This window comes from Felis catus, chromosome D3 (assembly GCF_018350175.1).
Source record: "Felis catus isolate Fca126 chromosome D3, F.catus_Fca126_mat1.0, whole genome shotgun sequence".
In the NCBI taxonomy this organism is placed as follows: domain Eukaryota; kingdom Metazoa; phylum Chordata; class Mammalia; order Carnivora; family Felidae; genus Felis; species Felis catus.
This window is the reverse complement of record NC_058379.1, coordinates 5,445,988-5,471,457: the sequence shown is the minus strand read 5'-3', so window position 1 is coordinate 5,471,457 and position 25,470 is coordinate 5,445,988. Positions and strand designations below refer to the sequence as shown.

Below are 25,470 nucleotides of genomic sequence, written 5' to 3'. Positions count from 1 at the left end.
CTGACGCTCGAGAAGGTGGGAGAACTCATCTCGTTTAGACTCTAGGAGTCACTCGTGGGGGCGCCTGGGTGGCTCGGTCGGTTGGGCGTCCGACTCTTGATTTCGGCTCAGGTCCTGATCTCGCGGTTCGTGGGACTGAGCCCCACGTCTGGCTCCACGCTGACAGTGCAGGGCCTGCTTGGGATTCTCTCTCCCCCCCTCTCTCTGCCTCTCCCCTGTTTATGCTCTCTCAATCAATCAGTCAAACTTCAATCAATCAATCAATCGAACTTAAAGACTGAAACATTTCTCTCGAAAAGGAGTAACTTCTGATCTCATTCTGGAAGCTACACAGGGCCTTGTGTGGGGCCTGTACGTAGTGAGTGGTCAATACTTTTTCTTTGGTTAGAAATGAGTGGTAAATACCCAAACACCGCAGGGAAGGGCCAGCGGCAGTGTCCGTGTAAGGGAGAGTGGGTGGTGATTCTGCATCTGGAGGGTGTAGACTGTACCTTGTCAGTCCTGGGGACATCAGGGGCGCTGCCAAAGATTCTCAGTCCGGCCCTGACCACGGCCCCGGGGCATCCAGCCGCCGCGCCCACTGTGACCCACGGAAGGGCTTTATTTACCTCGCAACGCGCGCACGACGCTGACCGATGGCGATATTGCACGCACGGATCCAGACGTCTGGCTTCTCTTGAGACATGAGAAATCCCGCCAGGCTGGGCCACGTTCCTGCCTGGCCATGCCGGGCTGGGACCTCTGCTCAGGTCCCCCCATCCTCTCCTTTGTGTCCCCCTGTGGGCAACTGAGTTTTTAATCCCCCCTCGACGTGGAGCGGGCAGGAATTCTGACCAGGATGTAGGTGGCATTTTAAGTAAAAAGAAGCTTTCGGGGCGCCTGGGGGGCTCAGTCGGTTGAGCGTCCGACTTCGACTCGGGTCACGATCTCGCGGTTCGTGGGTTCGAGCCCCGCGTCGGCTCTGTGCTGACAGCTGGGAGCCTGGAGCCTGCTTCGGATCCTGTGTCTCCCTCTTTCTCTGCCCTTCCCCTGCTCACACTCTCTCTCTCTCTGTGTCTCTCAAAAATAAATAAATATTTTACAAAGTTAAATAAAAAAAGAAAGGAGAAGTTTTTCTCCATCCTTGTTGGTGCAGGCTTGGGATGCAGCGAAGGGACCCCGTGTCCCGGAACCAGATCGTCAGTGGTCCAAATCCCCGCTCTGCCACATGCTTCCTGTGTGATATTGGAAAGGATGTTTTCTCGTCTTAAAAATGTGGATGTCTGTCCCACCAGGTTGCTTCGAGGGTTGACAGTCCGAGGCCAGGACACGAGGAGTCGACAAGGGGTTGGAACACGCAACTTAGGAAGGTCAGACGAGCAATGTCAACTGGCCAGGCAGCTTGGCTGTGGGCGATAGGGGCTGGTAGGGAGTGGGGCAAAGTGCACCCGCCCTGTTTAAAGGCCAGTTCCCGCCAACCGTCCTCATGAAGGGACGTAGGCCCTAAGGTTACCAAATCTGTTCTTTTCCTTTTGTTTTAACGGAGGCCAAAAATCCAGATTTTCATGTGAAATCTAACTTGAGTTTTTTTTAATGTTTATTTATTTTTGAGAGAGAGAGAGAGAGAGAGCATGAGCAGGGAGGGGCAGAGAGAGAGGGAGACACAGAATCCGAAGCAGGTTCCAGGCTCCGAGCCGTCAGCACGGAGCCCGGCGCGGGGCTCGAACCCACGAACCGCGAGGTCGTGACCCGAGCCGAAGTCAGAGGCTTAACCGACTGAGCCCCCCGCGTGCCCCCAAACCTCCTACCTTTAAAATGGTGCCAATCAATTTGTTAAGAGTGCTAAAACTCTGTGTGAGGGCAGCTGAACGCGTTTGTGGAGCAGAGGGCGGCTCTGGGTGACAAACGTGGGCTTCCTCCTCCTCTAGTCAACCTCGCAGGCAGCCAGGCGGGGGCCGGGGGGAGCTGGGTGTGACGAGATAAGGTCACAATTCGGAATTCCTGTCTGTGGTTGAGTCGACCGAAGGGAAGAACCCAGAGCCGGGAGAGCAGACTCCAGGGAGAAGGGGAGGTTCCCCGAGGAGGAAGAGACTCGGCCCCTGGGCTCCTGGCGCCAAGGGGGAGCAGGCAGGAGGCAGCGAAAGGGCGGGCCCAGCGGACAAAGGGCACAGCGCGGACAAAGGCTTGGCAGTGAGACTTTGCTCTGTCCATCTGGGGATCTGAAAGGCATCCGGAGCGGCACAGAGACTCTGCCCACACAGTTGTTACATCGCTCACCCAAGTGGAGGAAAGGGGCAGCGGCCCTTCTAGAAAAGTCCGCCAGGCACAGAAACCACCCACCAGAATGCCAGCGGGTGGAGGAATAGGGCGTTCTGGAGAACCCCCCTCCCCACAGACTGGCTGGACACTGGACGTGGGGGGACCCTCCTATGGGGGCCGCTCCGTGCCTCCCAGGCCCAACCCGCTCTTGTCTGAAGGAGAGAACCCAGAAGCACACTTCAGATTCCTCCCGGATTCTGTGCTATTTGGGTGAGGCCTGGCACATTCCAGAACAAATGGATTAGCAGGTGGGCGGGACAGCCTCAGCAGGGAGCGTGGGGAGGGGGTACAGATGGAAACCCACCTGCCCAGCTATCACTCCTCTCTGTGGGGCTGGGGGCTGTCACTCCTCTCTCTGGGGCTGGGTCCGGCTTTGACCTTCCCCTCCCTTCCTCTCTTGCCCCCACCTGCTTCAGTTTGCTACGAGGTCCTGGAGAGGTGTGATTTGTCCTCAGGAGATTCTTCAGGGTCAAGCTCAAGATCAAACTGAGTTGCTCGTGAGCACTTACTTCGGTAGTCCCGGGGTTATAATTGGAGGTGGGGCCACAAGGAGGCAAAGTTAAGGGGACCCTCAGGGTCCCTACATCCTTCACAGCAACTATTCCAGAGACGCCCAGAAGCTTTTCTTCTTTCAGCCCTCCATGGGAACGTCAACATCCGGGGCTGTGCATACAGCCAGCGCTCGATAAATGCACACCCAAAGCAGGGTTATCTGCTAAGGAACAGGACGCGTCTGTCTGCCTTCTGAGAACACAGTCCACAGCACGTGGGAACGCGCACACTCTCAGCCGATCTCTCTCCAAAGACGACCGGGAAGGAAAAATATTAATATGTCCAACCCTAATCAAATCTGGATAATTTCACTAGAAACCTTTCCATAATTTCATCAGCGTTAAAGGATTACAATAGCAACAAATTAAACCAACAGGCATGAATTTAGTTGCTCAAGAGGAAAATGTAGCTTGATTTAGAAACGGATGTTACAGTTTATTAACCAATCTAAATTAATTTGATTTTGAGCCACTGTTAAATATACATTAGGATGTATCGCCCAATAGCATGGCTGGCAGGGGAAGAGGGGGAGAGGGGAGAGGAAGGGAAGCAAGGGAGGCTGACGGGAATTTGGCGCGTTCGTTCTGCAGTCTCGAGCTGGGTGTTCAAGATCGGAGAAGGGAGGACCGGTCAGGGCTCCGGGTCACGAGAACCACAAACTCAGTGTGAGGTGGCTCAAGCCAGAAGGGGGATTTATGATCTCAGCGTCTGAAAACGTCAGGACCTATTCGCTAGCTTCAGGTACAGCTGGATCCAGGTCTCAAGGTCGATAGCGATCGGCCCTTCTCTGGTTCTTAGTCTGCTTTCTTCTGCGCGGACTTTACTCTCAAGCAAGGTCCTCGTCCTTGGCGGAAGGAGGCCCGCCAGCCGCTCCAGAGTTTCATTCCATTGGTGTCGCCACCTCGCAGGAAAAGAGCCCTCCCCAAATCCTAGGCCAAGCTCTTCTCGTTGGCCTGGCCAAGGTCACGAGCCACTCTGATGAGCCAGGCTTGAGCGCCTCCAACTCATCCTCGAGGGGGAGAGGACAGGAGAATGCTCAGATCCGCAAGAAGTGCGTGGACGAAGACAGGAGAGGGGCGGCTCCCCCCAAACACGGACGAGCCAGTCCTAAAGGCGGAGGAAGAGCAGTGGTCGAAGGAACGCAGGCCTCCTCTAGAAGCTAGAAGACACAAGGAATGGCGGCTTCCAGAAGGAGCCAGCCCTGTGGACCCCATGATGTTAGACCCGTAAGGCTCCCTTCGGACTTCTGACCTCCAGAAGTACACGGGGAGCCCCCGGGTGCTCCCGCCCACGACCCAGCATGGAAGCGAAACGACGCAGGCCCCTTCTGCTAGGACGAGGGTCACCCCTGATGGCGCCTCTCGGCTCCGGCTGAACATCCGCCTGAACAACACTCCCTCGCGGCCGTGCAGAGCCCCTGCTACCCAACCTTTCTTCCGCGTCTTGATCCTCCACAGAGGTGAGGCCGGCATCTCAGCCTGAGGCCCTCCTGCCTCCTCCTCCCCCCCTTCTCCCCTCAGAGCTATTGCCCTCAAACTCTCACACATCTGGTCTCCCCTTGGAGCACCCAACCTGGTCCAGCACCACCGCGAGAGTTAGAAAATGGAGCTCCTCTGGGTGGGTGCGTTACGACAGGTGGTGGGTACTCCTTCCAGGACCAGCAGCCGAGCAAGCCAAGCGCGGCCTGAAATCACCCCTGATGACCTCTTCCTGGGCGCCCTCGTGCAGTGCGCAACATATACACTGTGCATGGCCGGGCTGCTACAGACCCGTTGGCTGTAAGGAGATCTTGGAGGGAACACTGATGTAGGCAGTCCAGGAAGATCCCACCTCACTACTCAGGGGACGACGAGGAGAAGCCAGTGCCTACCCTGCTGGGCCCTACACTCGCCCCTCCGCATCCGGCCTCTGGGCCGCCCACCCCGGGCGCTGCGATATCCGATATCCGAGTGCAGACATTGTTCCCGGCAAGGACCTCTTTGTTTGGCCTATACTGGGCTCTCTAGAACTTGGACTTATTATGTGGCGTTCCTTACAAATGTGGATTTCAGCTTCTCTTGGAAACTCAGCTGACTTGGTCACACAGGCCCCCTGTCCCCCGCGTGGGTATGGTCCAGTGGGGCCTCACGGTGACCACACTCCCTGGCCAGGCCTTGGGTATCCCGGTATGCCACCATCCCCCACCTGGCTCATCCCCCCCCCCCACCCGCCGGGGTCCTGGGGCCCTGGCGGTCCCACCAACTCGCTGTGTGACCTTGGCCGGGCCACTGCCCCTCTCTGAATCCCCTCCTCCTGTTCTTGAAACTGGGGCGGGGGAGGGGGGAGGCAGTCTCCTCTCTCTCTCTCTCTCTCTCTCTCTCTCTCTCTCTCTCTCTCTCGGAGGGCCCTCCAGGCTCAGGAAGATGGAAAGGGAGATCAAGAGAAAATAGTTCTGCTTAATTGCCTCATTAAGCCCTCCTTGTTGGAAAGCCAGAGGGGGAGCAGCTTCCTCTGTTTTTCCGGGCCTGCGCCCTCCCCAGCTGAATTAAGCCGCTGAATGCTGGGAGGGGGTGTGGAGGGGGTGGGGGGGGCTGGAGATAGAGGACGATCCTTGGAAGGGGCAGGCTTCCGGCCGGCCTCAGGCACAAAGCCATGCATATCCCTGGCAGGCACTTACTCGGGTCTCACAGAACAGACCCGCCCCCCAGAAGCGACTTCTGTTTCTCCCGTGGAAGAACAACAGTGACAACTGGTGACTGAGGTGTCCGCGGTGCGCAGGTGCACAGAACCTTCTAAGCCCGCCGCACAGACCGACTCCCGCGAACCCTATGACCCGGGGCGGAGAGTGCCCCCCCCCGAATTTATGTCTGCCTAGAACCTGCGGATATGACCTTACAGGAGCGTGACCCCTCGGGGAGCCCCGTGTCAGTGCGATCACACAGCACGTGTCCTTTTGCGACCCGCTTCTGTCACTCAGCGCCACGTCCCCCAGGCTCATCCGTGCCGGAGCAGGTGTCAGGCCCTCCTTCCTTTTCAGGGCTGAGTAATACTCCGCCGCACGGATGGACCACATGGTACTTACCCATCTCTCCGTTGGCGGCCGGCTTCCTCGTTTCACTCTCGGGAGTAACGCTGCGAAGAAAACATTTTAGCGGTGATGTCATTCATTAGCAGCCTCGGCGCTGGATGTTCTCCGTTTGCCCCGGACACCCACACGCCCCTGGGCTCTAGGCACCGGGAGGCTGACCCGGGCTCCCTCTGGCTTCCAGCCGGGCTTCCCAGCGGGCGGAGGAGAGAGCGACTTGAACCCAGGCGGTCTGCTTCTAGAGTCCACCCTCTACGACCAGGGGGTCCGCAAACTACAGCCCTCGGGCCAGATCTGGCCCGCTGCTTGTTTTTGTCAATAAAGGTTTATCGGCACGCGGCCGGCCAGGCGCGATCGTTTACATATCGTCTGTGGCTCCTTTCATGCTAGGCCGGTAAAAGTTGAGAAGTTGCAGCCCGAGCCAGCGGTGGCCCACAAATCCAAAGATATTTACATCTGTCCCTTTACAGGAAAAGTTTGTCAGCCTCTGCTCTTAACTCGCTAAGTTACGCTGCCTCCTGGGGGGGGGGGCGGTGGGGTTGGAGCCTTCAAAGCCTCGCTCAGGAATCATTATTATTCTTTTCTGCTTTGACGACCCGAAAAGCTACGCTCTAATGTGGGGCTGCAAAACCACGTGCCTAACCTGGACCTAGCAGGTGCCAGATCGGTCACTCAACAAAGATTTCTGAGCGCTTGACTCTGTGTCAGGCACGGATCCAGGCTCCCCTCCTGGAGCTGACAGTCTCACGAGAGACAGTGAGCGTCCAGCCACAGGGACGGGAGATCCACAGGGCACGGTGGAGGCTGCGGAGCGCTGGAGGGCTCAGGCTCTGGCTCCAGACTCCCGGGCCACAGAAAGTTCTTACCGTCCGAGGATGCCGGGAGGAGGGGGAAGGAGGGGTGCGGCTGCTGGAGAAGCAACCCCCAGCCGGCTTCTGCTTACCTCTCACGAGCCGGAAGTGAGCCCCACGGCCACGGTTGCTGCCCGGAGGTCTGGAAAGGGGAACTTTTCGCTTTCCAGCGCTTGATAGGGGAAAGCAAGAGAGAGAGGATTGGAATAGGTTGTGCGAACGGACAACAGCGGGCCAGTGTTGGAGATCTGCCCGGGATAATCTCCCGAGTCCCCAGTGCATCCTCCTGGCCACCCCCTGGGCACACCCCACTTTGGTAACCGGGGCTGTAAGGGCTCCCAAAGCTCCAGAAAGTGACTCGGAGGCTATCCCGGCCATACGCCTTCCCTGAGGCAAAAGGCTTAAATGAGAGTCTGATAGACTAAGGAAGGGGGAAAAAGCCAGAGGACTGTCCCCGGGACCCCACCAAACCAAGAGACAGACGCCAGCTGGGACAGACGGCAGTCATTTCAAACAGAGCTGCAGGGGAGGGGGGGGGGTGGCCTGGGTGGCTCAGTCAGTTGAGCGTCCGACCTGGGCTCGGGCCACGATCTCTCGGTTTGTGAATCTGGGCCCCGGATCGTTGGGCTCGCCGCTGAGCCGGCTTCCGATTCCCTGTCCCCCTCTCGCTGTCCCTCCCCGGCTCACGCGTGCACGCGCGCTCTCCGTCTCTCAAAAATACATATCGTTTTAAAAAGATGAATCAACAAATACATTTAATTACATAAAAGACGAGGTTTCAAGGAGGCAGCAAAGCTCTTATGTGACACGGCTAAACGAAGAAACCAAATAAAACGCATAATACACCGTATGATTATTACCAGGCTAAAAAGAAACGTAGCAATTAGAGAGAGAGAGAGAAGTCTAGAAGGAAAAATCCCCACGGGTTACCACAGGTTAAGGGCACTGATTGCCTTTGGATGGTGAAACTTGGGGTAAAGCTTCTAGATTTCCACGTTTCAATTTTCTCCTTTCTGTTTAATATAATGACTACTTACTATTGTGACTCAGGTGTAAAAAAAAAAAAATTCTTTTGTTTCTATTGGAAAATCCCTGCATCAGCTCCATCCGCCCGGGGTCACCGAGCAAAACCCAACCGAAGGACTTAGCAAAGCACCGTGTGGCGGGCAAGGCAGGGTCGCCACGATGGCGCTCTGTGGCTACGGCCCCCAGGTCCTCACCTGAGCTCCGGGAGTGGAGGAAGCAGGGACACGGCCTCGGGCCCGGACCTTTCCTCCACCCCCCACAGCCCCGTGGCAAAGACTTCTCGAGTTGTTCCCCCGTACCTAATGGCCCCTCTTCCTCAGTAACAGAAACCCTGATTTTTAGCTGGGCACACAGCTGGCGAGAATGGGTGACATTTTCCAGGCTCCCTTGCAGACAGGTGTGGCTAAACCACGCGGCACGGGCTGCTGTAAATGGAAGTCGTTTATTCCTCCTTTCTGCTGGTTGGAAGGCAGATGAGATGGCCGGAGCCCCGGCAGCCTCTTAGACCACAAGATGAAAGCCAGGAGTCCCTCCTCACTTTGTTTACCTCTGAGAAGTCAACCTTTGGTTTTTTTTAAGCCCCATTACTGGGGTTCTCTGTCAAATATTTTCCTTACTCCTAACGGCAGTAAAGGGCCTGAGTAGTCACAGGTTTCCAAGGGAGGTTGGGAGAGCCTCCAGGTGGCCTTGTTTTGGTTGAGAGGAGGTGATCTTTTTTGAGGGTGTTCCCGAGGCCTTAGCGCTGATCACAGAGGTGACAGACAGAGCCTGCTACGCTTGTACGGTATATTTTGAACTCACGCGTACAGACGATGTGATTCAGACCCTTCTAACATGTCCAGCATGCCCCGCGTGGGGAAACATATTTCAAATAACAAACCAGACTCCCACAGTTATTACACCATCCCCGTTCCAAACTCACTTTCTCAATATCTTGAAAACCGCAAACTATTTCAAACAATCAAAGGGCAAAGTTAATAATGTAACAGATTGTGTATCCAACCGGCTCGGGTGACACACGTATTCACATTTTGCCAAATGTGCGTCAGATCTCTCTTTTTACAGAAATAAAAGGTTGCAGATCCAGCTAAAATCCTCCTTCTCCCACTGGTCCTCCCTCCCCTCTCAGCCTCTGAACCTTGGGGGGGGGGGGGGTTGGTGGTGAGTGTCTTAACACCTTCTCTTACACAGAAGGTCTCCATAAACAAGAGGCAGTCATAAAAACCACTTTCGTATTCTAACTAAATTCATTCCTCTGAATATTTGCTCGCACGGAGCTGAAGCCATCACTTGACGAGAATTCATGGATGACTGCTGGACCCACGGGGAGTATGCAGGTCTCTGGGGACACTTTTTTCCCACCACGATTGCCCAGAGACATACGTGCTATTTTATTTTTCTCGAGTACACATTACGATACACGTGTAACTATTCAACAACAACAACAAAAAATCTTTTTTTTTCAAAAAGCTGAACTGTGTCCCAGCCAAAATCGTGCTGTGTTTGCCTAAAGGTGTGCTACCAGTTGGGAACCCGCTCTAACACAGTCCCACGAGGACCGGGCTCTGTGACCCCCGCTCTCCTCGAAGGCCCGCCAAACCAGAGTGCTCCGGACACTTCTGATCATACCCCGTGACAACGAAAATAAGTTTTGAGCACCAGACCCCATGATGCGTTCCAGACACTTCTGGAAGACAATAAAAATAAGTTTTGAGCACCAGACCCCATGATATGAATAGTTCCTAGCTTGTAAATTCTGCACATGCCCTTCTGTATTACTCAGCTGTCTTCTCGCGGCTCCCCCGCACTCATGTTACTAGAATTATCTTCCGCCTGCCACTTCTCTGCAGGAAGACTGTTAAGCCACTTGTCCGTTTCGTGAGGGTTCCTTCAGTTAGTACCAAATATCCTCATCCTTAAAACTGCGGGCCTGGGCTCACGCAGAACGCGCTCGTGAGACTGGGAGCACCAACCCCAGGTGCTCCTGAAAGAAATGCAAACAAGCATTTATTGAGCGTTTACTGGGCGCCCGGCAGCGCCCCAGACTCAGGGGCTCCGCGGGCGCCTGCTCCTTCCGGCCCTGGTGTGTAAACCGTATTTGCCGGGCTGTCCAATCAGCGGGCTTCCACCCAGGGCCAGCCAATGGGAGGTGCCGGTTGGAATCCGAGGGTGGGAGGAAGGGAGCGCCCGGGGTGTTTCCCCAGCTCTTTCTCCCGAGGTCTTTTCTCTGGGTCTCTGACTCTCCTGCGTCTGCGGCTTCCGCTGAAACACTCTGCTGAGGCTCGGGGAGCCCTCACCTCTCGTTCTGGTACCACGGCCTCCTCCATTCGTCCCTCCAGCCTAGCGACGGCAGTGACTTCCTGCCTTTGCAGGTCACTGGGCTGACTCCTGGCTTCTCAGCTCCTCCGTCTCCTGTGCAACCAATTCCCTGCATTAAGTCCCTTTTGTTGGAACACCTACAGTGGCTTCTGTTTTCCTGATTGGACCCGGACGGATACACATTTTAACCATGTTTCAGTACCATGTTACATCAAAAATATGTAATGGGGCGCCTGGGTGGCTCAGTTGGTTAAGCATCTGACCCTCGATCTCAGCTCAGGTTTTGATCTCAGGCTCGTGAGTTCAAGCCCTGTATTGGACTCTGCGCTGGGCATGAAGCCTACTTAAAAATAAATAAAATGAGGGGCGCCTGGGTGGCGCAGTCGGTTAAGCGTCCGACTTCAGCCAGGTCACGATCTCGCGGTCTGTGAGTTCGAGCCCTGCGTCAGGCTCTGGGCTGATGGCTCGGAGCCTGGAGCCTGGTTCCGATTCTGTGTCTCCCTCTCTCTCTGCCCCTCCCCCGTTCATGCTCTGTCTCTCTCTGTCCCAAAAATAAATAAAAAACGTTGAAAAAAAAATTTTTTTTAATAAAATAAATAAAATGAAGTATAAAATAAAATATAAAATAAAATAAAAATAAATAGATGGGCACAAGGGAAATCAGCACCAACTACGGAAACCGCAGAAGTAGGTCTGCCCCTCAGCCCCGCTCGTTATGCGAGATGGCCTGGACGTTGAAATTTCTCTCTCCAGCTGCACAGCGGAATTAGCAGGAACGAGCACCCATTGACGAGTCCGCTCCATACCGTAAAGGGACCAAGTGTCTCAGCAAGCACTGGGGAGTGTGGCAGCCCTGGATTCATGTCCCCCCTCTGCCCCTTCATAGGCCCTGTGACCGTGGGGCATTCACTGCACATCCCCGGCCTCAGTGTGCCCTTCTGTGAAATAGGTATAATCGCCGAGCCGCCGTCGCAGACTTAGGGCAAGAATTCTGGGAGATCGCGTGCAGAACGTGCACACTCCTGGGCTCCTGACACTCACTTTCTAGGGGGAGAGCCAGACATCAGGGTGGTGAGTCCTCGAGAGGCCAAAGAGGCAGGTGAGGGGTGGGAGGTGCAGGGACACCCTTGGCGCCCCATCCCCGGGTCCCTTTCCCGGCCGGGGCTCCCTTTCCCCGGCTGCCGTGAGCATTGTCTGTGAGGGGCTCAGCCGCGGCCTTTTCCGGGGACTGGCCTCCACCCTGGCTGCTCACTCAGGTGTCCCCCGCCCTTCAGGGGGCCCATAACTGACCGATGTGGTGGATGGGGGGGGACAAAAGCCCGGGCCCCCTAACCCGGGACACGCACAGATACCTGCATGCCTCTGTTCATGGCACCACCATCCACAGCAGCCAAAAGGCTAGAGCAACCCGTGTCCATCAGGGGAACAACGGATGAACGAGACATGGCTTATATATACAGTAGACTACTGTTTGGCCATAAAAAGGAGTGCAGGTGCTGGGAACCTAAAACCAAAAATTCAAGTCTATTTAAAATATATAGGAAGGGGGGTGCCTGGGAGGCTCAGTGGGTGAAGCACCCAACTCTCGGTTTCGGCTCAGGTCACGATCTCACGGTTCGTGAGTTCGAGCCCCGCGTCGGGCTCTGTGCGGACCGCTCGGAGCCTGGAGCCTGCTTCGGATCCTGTGTCTCCCTCTCTCTCTGCCCCTCCCCCGCTCATGCTCTGTCTCTCTCTCTCTCTCTCTCTCTCTCTCAAGAATAAACATTAAAAAAATACTAAACAAAAGATTTAAAAAAATATATGGCAGAGTAAGCCAGACACAAAAGGACAAATACAGTGTAATTCCAACATATGGGTTTTGCAGGGGAAACAGTCTACGGCATGTATATTTTACCACAATAAAAAATAAAGCAAAAGGCCCACTATCGCACCCACACACACACACACACACAGACACTGACCCATTGGTTGAAGACGGTGGGTCCCTGGTGTAGCCTCTCCCTCCCGAGTCCAGGGCCCGTGTGTCCCCGGGCTGAGGCTGGTCATCAGCTGAGACCACTTGCTAACTTGACTTTTCCTGGCCTCAATCCTGCCTCTTCTTCCCCAACAAATCATCCCTCTCAGGATCCCTGTCTCAGCCGCTGCTTCTGGGAAAGTTGATCTAAGTCAGGAGGGCTGCAATTAAAAAAAAAAATGTTTTTTAACGCTTATTTATTTTTGAGAGAGAGAGAGAGAATGGGGGAGGGGGAGACACAGAGTCGGAAGCAGGTTCCAGGCTCCCAGCTGCCAGCACAGGGCCCCACGCGGGGCTCGAACCCGCGACCCGTGAGATCACGACCTGAACCGAAGCCGGACGCCCAACCGACCGGGCCACCCAGGCATCGCTGCGACTTGAAAAGAAACTGATCGGGGGCGCCTGGGTGGCTCGGTCGGTCGAGCGTCCGACTTCAGCCAGGTCACGATCTCGCGGTCCGTGAGTTCGAGCCCCGCGTCGGGCTCTGGGCTGACAGCTCAGAGCCTGGAGCCTGTTTCGGATTCTATGTCTCCCTCTCTCTGACCCTCCCCCATTCGTGCTCTGTCTCTCTCTCTATCTCAAAGATAAATAAACGTTAAAAAAATAAAAATTAAAAAAAATTTTTTTTGGTGGGGGGCGCCTGGGTGGCTCAGTCGGTTGGGCGTCCGACTTCAGCTCGGGTCATGATCTCACGGTCCGTGAGTTTGAGCCCCGCGTCGGGCTCTGTGCGGACCGCTCGGAGCCTGGAGCCTGCTTCGGATCCTGTGTCTCCCTCTCTCTCTGCCCCTCCCCTGTTCGTGCTCTGTCTCTCTCTGTCTCAAAAATAAATAAACGTTAAAAAAAATTTTTTTGAAAAGAAACTGATCGGAAGTCCTCGCTGCGAGGTGAGCCCTGGACGGGAGCCCGTGGGCACCAGCAGCTTTGACGAGCAGTCACCAGATCTCTTCTTTCAGAGGAGCGGGAACTCGGTGCACAAGGGCCGAGGTTACCCCCGAGGGAGGAGGGCACAGGGGGCCCCCACGGGGGGGCCCAGACCCACAGCCCGTGGCATCCTGCCTGGCCTAGCCAGCTAGGTGAGAGGTGAGGCTGCCAGCAGTGCTTCAGAAGCTTCTGGAAAATCTGGTTTGACAGCAATGGCCAGGGAACAGGAGGTGGCCCCTCACCTCCGGCCCAGCTCGGAGGAAGCCCTGAACCCATCGTTATGCGTGCCCGACCCAGACTCTGACCTGCGAGCCCTGAAAGCCACCAGGCTCTGAGCGCGCAGCCGGAAGCGGGACAGGAGCAAAGGGCCCGGCTTCGTGGGACCACTTCTCCGTGGCAAAGGCTGAGCAGACGCGGCCCAGAGACACGCGCAGCCCAGGTTTCTTCTCGGCCCTCTGCTGAAACAGTCACTGTGCACAAACGCGAACTACTGGGTCCCCGGACAGCATTAATTGTGTCTTCAGGTGACAGGGAATCGCACGCAGATAAGTATGGCTTTTGCACGTGAAAGGGGAGGGGGGAGGGGGCAGATCTCATTTGACTCTTTGCGGTAAATAGCAGGAGCCAAGTCAGACGGGGAGAACCTTCCAGATTTTCACATTGGGAGCCTCGTCGGGCTGTGGAGTGGCTTCTGCCGGAGCCACGCTTCTTCACCCCGGGGACAGGAGTCTCTGCCATAGCAGGTTGTGAGAAGCGACAGGCCCCGTTTGGCCAAAGGCAGCCGTGGGGTGGCTGCTGGGTCCGGGGTGACCCGTCGTGACAGTCCACCGCGGCCCGTGTGAAGGTTGCCGAGCCGTCCCGATATGGGCCTCCGTGACCCACCACTGTTGCGAGGAAGAAGCAGGGAGGAGGGAGCATGACCGAACACCTGTGTGACAGACACGGCGCTGAGTGCCTTATTCCGATGCCTGTCATCGCTCTCTGACTGTGTGTTCAAACACTCAACCAATATTCATTCGTTGAGCACCTACTATAAGCTTCATAACAAACAGCCACGGCAGCCCCGGGCGTCAAGGACCAGCGCCGCGTGAGCCCGTGTGTCTGCAAGGTGGCAGGACCAGCTGCGCGGGCTGGCTCTGTGGACACCACCTGGCCGGGCCTGGGGAGCCGCAGCTTGGCTGGGGGTGGGGGTGGGGGGGCCGCGGCTCGGCCTCACGCCTCCGTCTTCCTCCCTCTGGGACCGGCCGCAGCTCGGCGGCCCTCCTCGTGGCCGCGGACGAGCACCGAACCTCGAGCAGGGTCTCCGGGGACCCCGGCAGGCCTGGCACCGGGTCGAAGCCCAAGCCGAAGGCCGGGGAAGCAGCCCCGCCCCCGCGAGTGGGGGGAGCAGGGAAGGCGTGAAGACGGGGAGGGTGAAGGACGGAGCTGATCTGGCGCAGCCTGCGCCAGACGGTGCTATTTGCTTCAAGAAGCCATTGTTTACTAGACAGCGAGTGTGGGCTGCTTGCTCGTACATTCCGCAAATATTTACTGAGTGCCTGCCAGCCGGCGCTGTGCAACCGCACAGTGCGCGCTGCAGAAACAATCGGGAACAAAGGCAGAGAAGTCGCCGCCCCCGTAGACGGCGCGGGGCGTGGAGGGGGAGGGCGCGAAACGAGGCACTGCGCGCGATGTCAGCCGTGATTAGTGTTCCAAGCGAGAGGCGCTTTGTTGCGGGGGTCCCCCCCCCCCGTCATAAGGGAGCTGATCTAGCCTGGGGCGGGGGGGGGGGGTGAGGAAGGCTCCCCGCGGGCAAAGAATGTGGGAGCTGAAATGTGACGGATGGCAGTAATCGCGTCCCGGCGAAGAGGGAAGGGAAAAGCATCTTGGGAGGAGGGCTCAGCAGGTGCAAAGCCCTTACAACGAAGGTGGGGACTGCTGGCCGAAGGGGAGAGGCCTGGGGAGGCTGGCGGGGGAGGCACGGGGTCGGGGAGAGGCAGGGGGAGACGGAGGGGGGCCGGGCAGGCGGCTCGCGGGACCCCAGCCTCGGGGTCCGGGCCGCCCCGGGCCCCGCGGGCCTGGCCGTCAGCGCCTGCCAGCTGCAGGGGCCGGTGACGACGTCTGAGGCCCTCAAAACGGCATGTGCTGCCTCCGAGGTAGAGAAGCCGGTGGTAAAAATCGAAGCGAGTAGCTGTCGACCTGGATCCCGACAGAAGGTTAACCAGTCAACCGCCGCTCGGAGCGACTCAGGGGTTCCTGTGCCTCCGGGAAGGTGGAGGGGATTCACCGTGCCTTCTTCCTCGCACCAGTTCAGCGGAACGAGGTGACGCTGAACGCCTACCTACCCTCGACCGGGAGCAGGTGCCGCGCCAAGGCCGTTGCGCTCATGGCAGAGCAAGGCGGTGGGCGGGGGACGATCCATGGGGCGCCGCCGCTCCGCAGGTGAGGAAACAGAGGCCCCGGTCACGTGGGTTAGAACACTGGGGACCCATCTGCCTTCTCCCGACTCCGTCACTGGCCGGTGCGCACCAGGCTGCCTTTCTGCTGTGATCCCAGAGAGCCCACAGTAAATGCTGAACTGCCCTTTGGATGCACAAACGCGGTAAAAGTTTAGTGAGCACCTACTATGTACCGGGAGCTCTTCTAGGTAGAAGGGATACAGCTGTGAGCAGGATGGAAGGAATCCCCTTCCTATAGATGCCCGCATTCGAGTAACAGGGGGAGACGGGCAATTTCAACAATATATCCATAAACCTATATATGATGGATGATCTATATCAGACACCGGTAAGTGCTAAGGACAGAAAATAAACCAGGGCAGGGACAGGGAATGCCAGGGGGTACAAGTTTCTAAAAGAGGCGAGAGTGGGGCGCCTGGGTGGCCCCGTCGGTTGAGCATCCGACTTCGGCTCAGGTCACGATCTCATGGTTGGTGAGTTCGAGCCCCGCGTCGGGCTCTGGGCTGACAGCTCAGAGCCCGGAGCCTGCTTTGGACTCTGTGACCCCCTCTCTCTGCCCCCCTGCCCGCTCGTGCTCTGTCTCTCAAAAATAAATAAATGTAAAAAAAAATCTTTTTTTAACTAAAAGAGGTGAGAGAGTGAGCCACAAGAATCTGAGGGAGGAGGGCACAGCCCGTGCCAAGGCCAGGAGGCTGGCATGTATCCGACACATGTCAGGAACAGTAAGGAGGCCGGTGTGTCTGATGCTGAGTGAGCAGACAGGGCGACACTGGGAGGTGAGGGTAGAAAGGGAAGGGGGGTAGGGCACGCGGGCCTCTGGGGTCACAGTGAGGACTTTCATTCTTATCCTGAGGGAGGTGGGAGCCATGAGAGGCTTTTGAGCACAGGAGTGGCCAGCCATAACTAGGGTTTTCATAGGACCCCTCTGGCTGCCACGTGGGCATTAGACTCGGTGGGGCCAAGGTGTCCGCCCAGATTCCGGGAAGGAGACTACTGCACCAGTCCAAGCAAGAGACGACGGTGGGCAGGGGCGGGGGGGGGAGGGGGGCGAGCGGTGGAGGCGATGAAAGTGATTGGACTCTGGATCTGTTTTGAAGATAGAAACAACAGGGTGTCCCAGTGAAATGGCTATAGCGGCCGCGAGTACGAGAGGGGTCAGGGACGACTCCGAGGTTGCCGGGCTGGCGGCTAGCGTTCCTGGAGATGGGGAGATGGCTGCAGGGACAGGTCTGGGGTCGATTGTAAACGCAGTCTGCTCGGGATGTGCCCGTGAACCGTCTGCAGCCCCGCCGGGTTTTTCTCTAAGGACACAGCCGCAGGAAAATGTAACGCACTGTCTGGGTTGAGCTTCTGAAAATCTTCCCTTCTCAGGTTTGTTCCCCTCTGGGGATAAAACAAACCGACCAGATCCTTCTCTGCCGCCTCCCTGAGCGCGGCGAGCCTCCAACTGGGTCGGCCTCAACTGGCGGGGAAGCTGGCGCCATAAATCACCGAGCGATGATACCGGGGCCCTCAGAGGATGTCTCCCCGTATGAGGCTCAGACAATAGACCGGGATTCAGATGAGCTCATACAGCGGCGGGCACATTACATTTGCCATAAATTATTACAAAGTAACAGGAAATCGCAGTGATCTCAGCTGAGCTGCGGAGAGGAACAGGGGGACGCTGGAAGGGCCCTCACGCAGCCCAGCGTGCTCCAAACCACCGCCCACAGCGCAGCCTGTGTGTGTGTGTGTGTGTGTGTGTGTGTCCCCGAGTAGCCACTGAGCAGACCTGGAATGAGTGAGAAACGTGGCAGTTTTATCAAGGCCACGGGATGATGTCCTTGCTCAGCTGCTTAAAAGCTGTGTGTCCTTGAGCGAGTTGCCTCATGTCTCTGAGCCTCAATCTTCCCATCTGAGAAAGGTGGCTACAAATAACAGCTGTGGAGGGTTCAGGACAGTGATTAGCTGGCTCCCTAAGCCCGCGGCCCGCTTTCCGGTTCTGGCCCCGGGCGCACAGTGGGGTTGCAGTTCCCCACCCCCGTGGCACTCAGTGGAAGGGACATGTGTCCCTTTAAGAGCCTGTGCCTCACGCACCACGATTCGATTCGCTACATTCGCTTCCCTTCAAATGCTGACTGTCTCCCCAGGGTGCAGCTCTCTGCTCTGACCTACGGGGCGGGGTCATGGTGAAGCTGGGATTTAGGGGTCATTTGTTACTGCCAGGACTCAAGGAGTCATCGGAACACTGCCTAGGACGCAGCGGGCAGCACAGAACGTTAACTGTTGTTATTACTTGAACAATCTCTAAGGGTAATAAGCAAATCTGGACAGCAAGGGTAGCCGGCCGCTCTCGGGTGGCCCCTGTGGCCCTCCCCTCCCCCCAACACACACACCCTCCTCCCAGAGTGGGCACCGGGACCTGCGGCTTGTTGCTGGCCTTGACAAAGCACGTGACCCTATGTGTCTGGGGGGGCCCCGATGGTAGAGCAAAGGGCAGATTCCAGCCAACACCCGGCCAAGACCTCACAGCAGGCTCTGGAGGGCGGTCAGCAACAGCCAGGAGCCCTCAGCCCAGCAGCTGGGGTGGCCAACACTTTCCGATTTGCCCCCCACCCTTGGAAACCCCTCGCTTGCCCAGGACTATCCTGGTTTTAAAACTGGAGGTCCTGGGGCGCCTGGGTGGCTCGGTCGGTTAAGCGTCCGACTTCGGCTCAGGTCACGATCTCGTGGTCCGTGGGTTCGAGCCCCGCGTTGGGCTCTGTGCTGACCGCTCAGAGCCTGGAGCCTGTTTCAGATTCTGTGTCTCCCTCTCTCTCTGCTCCTCCCCTGTTCATGCTCTGTCTCTCTCTGTCTCAAAAATAAACGTTAAAAAAAATTAAAAATAAAATAAAATAAAATAAAATAAAACTGGAGGTCTGGTCTTCTTGCAAACTGGGACGGTCAGCACCAGTCGGCGCGGGCTATCGATCGTGACAAGTACCACAGACTAGAGAGGCTTAAGTAAACCAGTAAACGTTATTTCTCCGTTCTGGAGGCTGAAGGTGCACGATCGCGGTGATGGCAGGGTTAGTTTCTCCCGGGGCCTCTCTCCTTGGCGTGGAGACGGCCGTCTTCTCCCTCTGTCCTCACGGGCCTTTCCTCTGTGCGTGTCTGTGTCCTGATCTCCTCTTCTTGTAGGGACACCCGCCCTATGGGCTTAGCACCCACCCTAGTGGCCTCATTTTAACCAAATCCCCTCTTCAAAGACCCCGTGTCCGATTCCAGTCCCCTTCCGTGGTATCGAGGGTTACGACTCGAACGTATGAATTTGGGGGGGGGGACGCAATTCTGCCCGTAACTATCGGTTACGCTCTTCGGCAGGTTACAACCACCTGAATCGTGCCAAGGACCACGTGAGTGCGCAAGCAGACCCGTCCCCAGTCGGGCATCCGGATGAGCCAGCGCTTCACGGCAGCCTCGCCGAGGCACCAGCTGAGCCACATCCACACTCCTGAGCCGCTGAAACCTGGTGTGTCAGTTTAGGCTGCTCATTTGGTGGTACTTTGTTACACAACAACGACTAACGGATACATCGAGTCGTATCGGCAGGCTTGTCCGACTCCGCGGCTTTCCAGCACAGAACCCTCTGTTTCCAAATTCTCTGGATGTTCTTCTAGAAGAGCTTCAAGGACCCGTGTTGCTCTCCAAGTTCCCCTTCTGCTTCACCTGATAACTCATTCTAGGCGGTATAGAGTCTCGTCTTGGCAAAGTGTTTTCACATGCTCTGTTAGCCGAGCCACTCGCTTGCTTGCTGAGTTTTTACCTTCTTTCCAGCCACACCAGACGGCTGTTCTCTCCTAACTGCAGCTTGAGGGTGAGGGTCAGAGAGGTGACGTAATCAGTGCAGTAGACCCCATCCTGCGAATGCCTTCACGGCCCTCATCTTGAACCCAGAGTGAAGCAGACTCACTGAAGCACAGCGACGCCTCTGAGAAAGGGATTTCATGGAAAACTGCGTGTTCTCATCCCTGCTTAGAGAAGCACACTGGGCCTATTAAAAGCACTGATAAGTCCTGCATTGGGCGGGGGGGATGGAGAAACCACCTTGATGTCTCTTGAGGAACGTTGTTCTGATGCACACCCTAATGCTACAGGGTAAGTAAAATGATCTCCATTTTCCAGATGAGGATGTCGAGGCTTGTTCTCACGCCTTGCCCAAGGACACCCACTCTGACCCAGCCAGCCTGGGATTCAGACCCGGCTGGGGGACACCAAGGCCTGGAACGTCACTGACCCATAGGACCTCTCAAACCAAGCGAGGAAGTGAGTGAGATTTTGTTGGGTCTCAAGGGGCCGGTTAATGTCGAGAAGTCGCTAGAACGAGGGCAGGGGCCGACACGGGGGGCCTCGTTGATGTCGTTCTGCTAGAAACACGTGACATTCCAGCACCTCCTTTCTCCTTTGAGAACCACAGGTGCAGACACATTTTAATGTGCCGTTTTCTGTAAAATTATGGCACGAGGTGAAGGAACCAGCTGTCTGGGCCCCGGTGCCTCCTGGAACAGCACGAGCCCCGGCGTTTCTTCCCCTGAGACCTCGCTGGGGGTGGTGACACTGTTACTGAAAATGGCTCACGCGCCTTGCGTCCCACGGACGCGCGAGGTGCGCGCTGTGCTGAGCACGGCCTGGAGAATCCTGGCGGGGGCCCTGCTCACGCTCCACTCTGCCAGTGAGGAACCCGGGACAGACACAGCTTGACCAGGTAATGCTGGGCCAGAAGCAGGAGCCAAATGGTCTTCAGATATGTCGGGAGGGATTTCGGGAGATGCTGTAGAGACTTGCCAAGCGTGTGAGAGAGGGGTCACCGACAGCGCCAGCAGGGACACGGTCCGCCAGGTTTTTGTGCGCCCGGCGCTCTCCGAACGGCTCCGCTAGTCCCCGTGACAACTCTGAGATGCTGTCGCCATCCCCGTTTTCTAGGCGAGAAAACTGAGGCACGGGAAGGTGCAGTGACGTGCCCAGGGCCCCGCGGCCAAGCGGTGGCGGAGCCGGGACTCGAGCCCGGAGCCCTGTGCTCCCACCCCCTGCCCTCCGCGGCCTCTCCAGGCCTCGCCGAGAGCCGGGCCCTGGCATCGGCCCCCTCCTCCCCGCGCCAGCCCGTGGTGCCGAGGCAGCCACAGCCTCCGCGGGGCGCCGCGGGCCGCGCAGAAGAGCCACACGGCCGACCCGCAGCCCGTGTTCTAACCACCAGGCTGCCCGCCCTGCCCCTGGGGCACCTGGCGCCAGGCGGCGGACGAACGAACGGGTCTTGCCTTCGGAGGGCCGCGCCCAGCTTGGCAGGGCAGGCCCCGACGGACCCCAGCCGCCACCCCCCGGGCCCGTGGCCGCCCCTACGCCGACGTAACGTGGGCCCGAGAGGCCGGGGGCAGAAGACGGCTTGGTGCTCTCCTCGTCTGCCGTCTGCCGCTCGCTCCTCATTCTTGCTGAACTTTAACAAAATAAATAAAAATCCCAGAGAATGCCGGAACCAGAGCTTAGCTTGCTTAAAACGAAGAGAAGGAGGAGGGGGAGGGAGGAGGGAAGAGGAGGAGGGAGGAAGAGAAGGAGGAGGGAGGAGGGAGGAGGAGGGAGGAGGGAGGAGGAGGGAGGAGGGAGGAGGACGGAGGAGGAGGGAGGAGGAGGGAGGAGGGAGGAGGAGGGAGGAGGAGGGAGGAGGAGGGAGGAGGGAGGAGGAGGGAGGAGGGAGGAGGAGGGAGGAGGAGGGAGGAGGAGGGAGGAGGAGGAGGAGGGAGGAGGAGGGAGGAGGAGGAGGAGGGAGGAGGAGGGAGGAGGAGGGAGGAGGAGGGAGGGGGGAGGAGGGGGGGAGGAGGGGGGAGGAGGAGGGAGGAGGAGGAGGAGGGAGGAGGGAGGAGGAGGAGGGAGGAAGAGGAGGGAGGAGGAGGGAGGACGGAGGAAGAGGAGGAGAGAGGAGGGAAGAGGAGGGAGGAGAGAGGAGGAGGGAGGAGGAGGGAGGAGGAGGGAGGAAGAGGAGGAGGGAGGAGGAGGGAGGAAGAGGAGGAGGGAGGAGGAGGGAGGAGGGGGAGGAGGAGGGAGGAGGGAGGAGGAGGGAGGAAGAGGAGGAGGGAGGAAGAGGAGGAGGGAGGAGGAGGGGGGAGGACGGGGAGGAGGGGGAGGAGGAGGGAGGAGGGGGGAGGAGGAGGGGGGAAGAGGGGGAGGAGGGAGGAGGAGGGAGGAGGAGGAGGAGGGAGGAAGAGGAGGAGGGAAGAGGAGGAGGGAGGAGGGAGGAGGGAGGAGGGGGGAGGAGGGGGGAGGAGGAGGGAGGAGGAGGAGGAGGAGGGAGGAGGAGGGAGGAAGAGGGAGGAGGAGGAGGAGGGAGGAGGAGGGAGGAAGAGGGAGGAGGAGGGAGGAGGGAGGTGGAGGGGGAGGGAGGATGGAGGAGGAGGAGGGAGGAAGAGGGAGGGGGAGGGGGAGGAGGGAGGAAGAGGGAGGAGGAGGGAGGAGGGGGAGGGGGGAGGAGGAGGGAGGAGGGGGGGAAGAGGGAGGAGGGAGGAGGAGGGAGGAGGGAGGAGGAGGGAGGAGGGAGGAGGAGGGAGGAGGGAGGAGGAGGGAGGAGGGAGGAGGGAAGAGGAGGAGGGAGGAAGAGGAGGGAGGAGGAGGGAGGACGGAGGAAGAGGAGGAGAGAGGAGGGAAGAGGAGGGAGGAGAGAGGAGGAGGGAGGAGGAGGGAGGAGGAGGAGGGAGGAAGAGGAGGAGGGAGGAGGAGGGAGGAAGAGGAGGAGGGAGGAGGAGGGAGGAGGGGGAGGAGGAGGGAGGAGGGAGGAGGAGGGAGGAAGAGGAGGAGGGAGGAAGAGGAGGAGGGAGGAGGAGGGGGGGAGGACGGGGAGGAGGGGGAGGAGGAGGGAGGAGGGGGGAGGAGGAGGGGGAAGAGGGGGAGGAGGGAGGAGGAGGGAGGAGGAGGGGGAAGAGGGGGAGGAGGGAGGAAGAGGGAGGAGGAGGAAGGGGGAGGGGGAGGAGGAGGGAGGAGGAGGAAGAGGGAGGAGGAGGAAGGGGGAGGGGGAGGAGGAGGGAGGAGGAAGAGGAGGAGGAGAAAAGAAAAAAGTGGGGCTGGGGCGCCTGGGTGGCGCAGTCGGTTAAGCGTCCGACTTCAGCCAGGTCACGATCTCGCGGTCTGTGAGTTCGAGCCCCGCGTCGGGCTCTGGGCTGATGGCTCAGAGCCTGGAGCCTGTTTCCGATTCTGTGTCTCCCTCTCTCTCTGCCCCTCCCCCGTTCATGGTCTGTCTCTCTCTGTCCCAAAAATAAATAAACATTGAAAAAAAAAATTTAAAAAAAAGAAAAAAGTGGGGAACAAAAGAAAAAAAACTGATAACGTCAGGAATCTTTCTTGCAAGCCAGTGCGAATCAAACTGGCTTAAGCAAAAAGGGGATTTTTTAGCTCAAGTAACTAACATTCTAATAATAGTACAGCTTCAGGCAAAGCTGGATCCAGGGGCTTAGGTAATATCATCAGGCCTGAGTCTGTCCCTCCCCCTCTCTCTCTGGTCTGTTCTCTCCTCCACGTTGGTTTTATTCACAGAGGCTGCCCGTTGGCAAGATGGCTGCCAGGGGTTTTCTGCCACGTCCCGTCATTGTCCCTGGAGGTGACGGTGTGGCTACACTACACCGAGAAATGGAACAGCCCTCTGTCCCAGCTCTTTCTGTTTGCCCACCTCTCTCCTTCCGCCCCGGCTCTCTGCCCTGAGGCTGACCCACGCCATCCACAGCCTGCCACTGTCCACCTTCTGGATGGACTCCCCCAAGGGGAGCCCCTGCAGGGCCCTGGAGGCGAGTGCGGTCAAGGGGTCCCTGGGGCTGTTTCCCTCCCCCCCCCCGCACCCCTCCTCCTACATCCTCTCTCCTGCTGGGTTTCTGGAACTCTCCCTCCCCTCCCCTCTTCCAGCCCAGGGTGGGAACGTTTCCATTTCTAGCCCAGGATTTCCCCACACGCCTGCCCACATCTTTGCAAATAGCCTCTTTATAAGGCCTCCTGGAATTACCCTTACGTGACCGATGTGACATTTCCCGAGGTCTTGCCCCCAGAGAGATGCGGAGAGGAAACCCAGTCCGGGCTGAGACACTCGCCTTCTCCCATGACCCTCCGGCACCCGCCTGGCCCGCCTTGCCCTTCCCCGAGTCTGAGAGCCCATGAGTGGGGGAAGGATGGTCGCACCGTAATGTGAATGTGCTTACTACCACTGACCTGTGCATTTGAAAATGATGTAAAGGGGGCGCCTGGGGGGCTCAGTCGGCTAAGCGTCCGACTTTCGGCTCAGCTCATGATCTCGCGGTGCGTGGGTTCGAGCCCCGCGTGGGGCTCCTTGCTGACAGTTCAGAGCCTGGAGCCTGCTTCGGATTCTGTGTCTCCCTCTCTCTCTGCGCCCCCCCCCCCACCTTGTGCTCTGTCTCTCAAAAATAAATAAACATTAAAGAAGGTTTTTAAAAAATACAAACGATGAAAAGGGTAAATTTTACGTTACGGTTTCTTTCTCCCCATGATATTTTTTAATGTTGAAAAAAAAACCAAACCCAACAAGACCCACTGTGCCCCAAACCTCCTCCAAGCAGCGGCCCATCTCTGACCCCGCTCCCCCCACCCCGGGGTCTGGACCCTGCGGCTCAGAGGCACTTGGTAAGGAAGGCAGGCTTCTCTGGATCAATGCCGTATTGATTCGTGTTTCGCGGGGAGAACAAGGCACAGGCTGATCTCCTTCCAGCACATCTGAACTTCAGATGCCCTCGGGCCTCGGATACATAATGATACAAACCATTCCCAGGCCGGCCGGGGGCGGGCGGGGGAGAAAGGCGCTTGGCACACTCATGACCTGGGCAAGAGCAGACGCCCGAGGTCCCCCTCCCGGGGCAGGAACTGAGTCATCCTGCCCGGGCCCTCCCGGCAACTGGCATACCTCCCGTGTGGGTGGGAATGCCCCGGTTCCGTGCACAGAAGCCCACGCTCAGCAGATCGAGGATGATCCCTTCGACCGGCGGCCCCGGCGGGCCAGCTTCTAGGAGCCGTCGATGAAGTGCGCCCGGAGCGGGGCTGTGTGCGGTCTACGCGGGCTTGGCCGAGCTGGCGGTCCCCATCAGCATTCCGGATCAGCGCTGCTCCGGGAAGACACGAGTGAGCCGCGTGTGGAATTTTAAAATCTCCTCGGGACGCCCGGGTGGCTCGGTCGGGCGAAACTTCAACTCTCATTTTCGGCTCAGGTCCTGATCTCACGGTTTCGTGAGTTCGAGCCCCGCTCTGTGCTGGCAGCACGGAGCCTGCTTGGGATTCTCCGTCTCTCTCTCTCTCTCTCTCTCTCTCTCTCTCTCTGCCCTCCCCCACTCGCACTGTCTCTGTTTCTCTCAAAATAAATACATAAGCTTAAATTTTTTTAAATAAGTAAATAAATAGAATCTAGTAGCCACATTTAAAAAAACAAATGAAGGAAAAAGAAACAGATGAAATTAAGTGTCGTATTTTATTTAACCTACTCGGCCCAAAGCGTCATCGTTTCTAGCATCGTATCCACATGAAAAACCATCAGTGAGATATTTGCATTCTTTTTTTTTTTTTGCACACGCACGCCTCGAAATCCACTGTTTCTCTTAACGCCTGCAACCCGCCCCACGGTGGCTGCTAAATTCCCATCGGAAACACTTGATCTGTACTTAGATTTCATAAAGCCGACAGCGGGAAAGGTAGGCTGGCCTGCCCGAGTTAGTCCACAGAGACCCAGTCTTCCGGGCGCTGAACATCAAAAAAGCGTTTCCCTTTCATATTTGCATCCACACCTTCAAAGCCGCTTTGGTGTTTCGTTTTAAATTTAAATTAATTGAAATAAAGTAAAAATGGAAAATTCAGTTCCTCCGTCTCGCCGGCCACATTCCACACGTGGCTACTGGCTATCATTCGGAACGATGCAGGTCGGAACGCAGGCGAGAGGTGATCAAAATCTGTACGAATGAAATCGTCTCACGTAAACGGGGTCACGCGGGACGTCTC

The 25,470-nt window shown here is 57.5% G+C and overlaps 2 long non-coding RNA genes across 3 annotated transcripts; one reads left to right on the top strand and one right to left on the bottom strand.

Annotated features, from left to right (window-relative positions):
- Positions 1-3,260: 3,260 nt before the first annotated feature.
- On the bottom strand, positions 3,261-10,341 carry LOC123381297. Its single transcript, XR_006588138.1, has 3 exons — positions 6,858-10,341; positions 5,912-5,961; positions 3,261-4,009 (listed from the first exon to the last, which is right to left on the bottom strand). It is a non-coding gene; the product is annotated as an uncharacterized LOC123381297 (long non-coding RNA).
- A 3,935-nt stretch (positions 10,342-14,276) lies between these two features.
- LOC109493139 lies at positions 14,277-20,979 on the top strand. 2 transcript variants are annotated; one of them, XR_002147205.3, is made up of 3 exons: positions 14,277-14,952; positions 15,185-15,466; positions 18,829-20,979. It is a non-coding gene; the product is annotated as an uncharacterized LOC109493139 (long non-coding RNA). The 2 variants fall into 2 exon arrangements; XR_006588137.1 differs by having other exon boundaries at positions 15,181-15,466.
- Positions 20,980-25,470: the final 4,491 nt, after the last annotated feature.